Raw genomic sequence first — 4,066 nt, forward strand, 5'->3', positions numbered from 1 at the left:
GCTGGGTCCAGGTCCAGCAGGGTCTGGTCTCTGATTGGTCCTGTTAGAAAGAGAGGAAGACCACTTGTTAATGTCCAGAAACAGAAGCTGCTGGAGAAACTAGAAGCTATCGAGCAGAAGATAAAGTCTGAAGATCTTCACTGAATGATTTCTGCTCTCTGCTCATCCTGCTCTGTCGGTCCTCAACTTTCTGGGACAACAGGGACACTGGAAAGACCAGGACTAATGTCTTCTTTCTGTCCTCTAACGGAGACCAGACTCCAGGACTAATGTCTTCTTTCTGTCCTCTTATGGAGACCAGACTCCAGGACTAATGTCTTCTTTCTGTCCTCTAATGGAGACCAGACTCCAGGACTAATGTCTTCTTTCTGTCCTCTAATGGAGACCAGACTCCAGGACTAATGTCATCTTTCTGTCCTCTAATGGAGACCAGACTCCATCATGCCAATGTCCCCGTCCTGTCCTGTGTATTGAATGTAGAAACAAGATTTAAAGTGGAGCTTTTAACGAGTCTTTGAGGAGACAGACCTGTCCCCTAAATCAACTGTCCATTAGTGGACCAAAGCGTTTGAGATGTAGTGGACTGAGATGGTCTTTAATCCCCTGAGAGCAGATGTGGTCTCAGGTCCCTGATGTGAAGCCTTCTTCCTGCATTAGATCTTCTATAATATCTATATCTATATTTATATATTATTCTAATGAACGAGGATCTTGTCGGTTCCCTTTCCCATTCTCAGCTTCTCTCTCTAATATAATATTTAATATAATATAATATAATATATAATATAATAGCTATATAATATAATAAGCTTCTCTCTCTCTCTGCACCAGCTGTTGGACTGGATGTTGCTGGTTGGATGTCTTCTTGTCTAAAGGGAAGTGGTCCAGCGTGGACCTTGGGGTCCTGAGGATTTTGTAATGAGGATGAAGACCAGGAGCTGTAGAAGGATTCATTCTGAGGAAACTACAACATGTTCTAACATTGATGCATGTTAATATTTCCGAATGGAGGAGTTTGTTATCGTCACTGTGGCACCACATGATGCTGAGAGTGGTCTACACAGACTCTTTTTGGAGAGAGTTCTGATCAGGATTGTGGTCTACACAGACTCTGTTTGGAGAGAGTTCTGATCAGGATTGTGGTCTACACAGACTCTGTTTGGAGAGAGTCCTGATCAGGATTGTGGTCTACACCGACTCTGTTTGGAAAGAGTCCTGATCAGGATTGGACTTGTAATGGGAAAATTACATTTAAGCATGATTTCATAAGTCCTTCTATAACATGCATGTGTTGATTATTCACGTGATGGTTCCCAATGCTTTTCAGGGTGTAGACTTGGGGCGGCTGCGGCTGTGGCTCATCCAATCAGAAGGTTGGTGGTTCGATCCCTGGCCCTGCAGTCCCATGTCGAAGTGTACTTGGGCAAGACACTGAACCCCGAGTTGCCCCCGATGCTGGGCATCGGAGTGTAAAGGTGTGTGAGTGTGTATCTGATAAGCAGGTGTGTAGATGTGTGTGAGTGTGTATCTGATGAGCAGGTGTGTAGATGTGTGTGATGGTGAATGTTTCCTGTAGATGTAAAAGCGCTTTGAGCAGTTGTTAAGACTGGAAAACATATATAAATACAGCACATTTACATTTACTTCTGAGTCTCTCCCTGTGTCCTCCTGAAGGAGAAGACACTGTTTGTCTTTGCATTTTTTCCCCCAAGGACAAACGCCACAAAACAGTTGTCCCAGTAGATATGTTTATGTTACCAAGTCCCAGGTCCCAGGTCCCCAGTCCCAGGTCCTAGGAGATATGTTTACGCAACAGGTCCCAGGTCCCAGGTCTAAGGTCCCAGGTCCCAGGTGATATGTTTATGCTACCAAGTCCCAAGTCCCCAGGCCCAGAAGTTATGTTTATGCTACAGGTCCCCGGTCCCAGGTCCCAGGATTTATGTTTATGCTACCAGGTCCCAGAAGATATGTTTATGCTACAGGTCCCCGGTCCCAGGTACCAGAACCCAGGTCCCAGGAGATAAGTTTATGCTACCAGGTCCCAGGTCCCCAGTCCCAAAAGTTATGTTTATGCTACCAGGTCCCAGGACCAAGGACTAAGATAAGACAGAATGACCGGTAAAGATTCTTGACACAAAGGACAGAAGCAAAAGACGTGCCAGGTCCAACGAGTCTGCCTGGGAGGATTCATTGTTAAACTAAGATCAGACTGGTTTCCTAACAAGGTCTGGGCGGGGTAGAAGGGGGGAGAATACTGCGATTCATCACAAGACGCTGGTCCCTCTGTAGCTGGTCCCTCTGTAGCTGGTCTCTCTGTAGCTGGTCCCTCTGTAGCTGGTCCCTCTGTAGCTGTTCACTCTGTAGCTGGTCTCTCTGTAGCTGGTCTCTCTGTAGCTGGTCTCTCTGTAGCTGGTCCCTCTGTAGCTGGTCCCTCTGTAGCTGTTCACTCTGTAGCTGGTCTCTCTGTAGCTGGTCTCTCTGTAGCTGGTCCCTCTGTAGCTGGTCCCTCTGTAGCTGTTCACTCTGTAGCTGGTCTCTCTGTAGCTGGTCACTCTGTAGCTGGTCTCTCTGTAGCTGGTCTCTCTGTAGCTGGTCTCTCTGTAGCTGGTCACTCTGTAGCTGGTCTCTCTGTAGCTGGTCTCTCTGTAGCTGGTCTCTCTGTAGCTGGTCTCTCTGGAACTGGTCTCTCTGGAACTGGTCTCTCTGGAGCTGGTCTCTCTGTAGCTGGTCACTCTGGAGCTGGTCTCTCTGTAGCTGTTCACTCTGTAGCTGGTCTCTCTGTAGCTGGTCTCTCTGGAGCTGGTCTCTCTGTAGCTGGTCACTCTGTAGCTGGTCTCTCTGTAGCTGGTCCCTCTGTAGCTGGTCTCTCTGTAGCTGGTCTCTCTGTAGCTGGTCACTCTGTAGCTGGTCTCTCTGTAGCTGGTCTCTCTGTAGCTGGTCTCTCTGTAGCTGGTCCCTCTGTAGCTGGTCTCTCTGTAGCTGGTCCCTCTGTAGCTGGTCCCTCTGTAGCTGGTCCCTCTGTAGCTGGTCTCTCTGTAGCTGATGTGTGCTTTGTGAAAAGCGTTCTTTTCATTTGATTGTTCTCTGCAGAAACCAATCAACCCTTCAGCGAGACCAGACCTGGGTCCAGTCTGCAGCCGGTCTTCATTCTGGTTCAACAGAGTCTCACTTCAACATAGTCCTCTCGCTGGACAGAAACCTCCACGCCAGACTCTACAGATAACATGTTGCTGAGTTTAAACACCAAGTTGCATCATAAACACACACACTAGTTCCTGTTGGAGGAGAGCCAGCTCACAGTGACGCAATTCCATATTAGTTCATTTATTTAGAGAACGAAATAGTTTTCATGTTATCTCCACATCGAGGAGGAGGAGGAGGAGGAGGAAGAAGAGGACAGAAAGAATCCTGGAGAACCAGAAATACTGGCCGTTTCTCAATCTGTGTTCTTCTATGGACTTGTGTCCTTGTGAGACGTCATGTTTGGGCCAAAGTACTGACCCAGTACACAAGTTAGCATTTCACCAAGAACAGTTAAATCCCGGATGTGATCTCGACCCGTTTTACCGAGGACACGTCGGATGGTAACGTGTGTGAACTCGGCCGGGCCGGTATCCCAGCATTCAATTCGGGTGTAAAGCGCGTCTGGTTTTCGGTACACAGACTTTCACAATTTACGTCTATTATTAAATCAATAAATTCATTTGTAGGATGTTTTAAGGCGAGAAATCAGCTGTGTAGATTTTGAATATAGGCAGTTCAACAAAAATTGATGGTGAATTAAAAAAGCCTTCGGAGTTGGAAAGCTCCACAATCCCTAGACAGGGATCTAGACAGACCCCTCTGGCCCCACATCTAGACAGACCCCTCTGGCCCCACATCTAGACAGACCCCTCTGGCCCCACATCTAGACAGACCACTCTGGCCCCACATCTAGACAGACCCCTCTGGCCCCACATCTAGAAGACCACTCTGGCCCCACATCTAGACAGACCCCTCTGGCCCCACATCTAGACAGACCACTCTGGCCCCACATCTAGACCGACCCTCTGGCCCCACATCTAGA

Source organism: Etheostoma spectabile, unplaced genomic scaffold (genome assembly GCF_008692095.1).
Source record: "Etheostoma spectabile isolate EspeVRDwgs_2016 unplaced genomic scaffold, UIUC_Espe_1.0 scaffold00008891, whole genome shotgun sequence".
In the NCBI taxonomy this organism is placed as follows: Eukaryota; Metazoa; Chordata; class Actinopteri; order Perciformes; family Percidae; genus Etheostoma; species Etheostoma spectabile.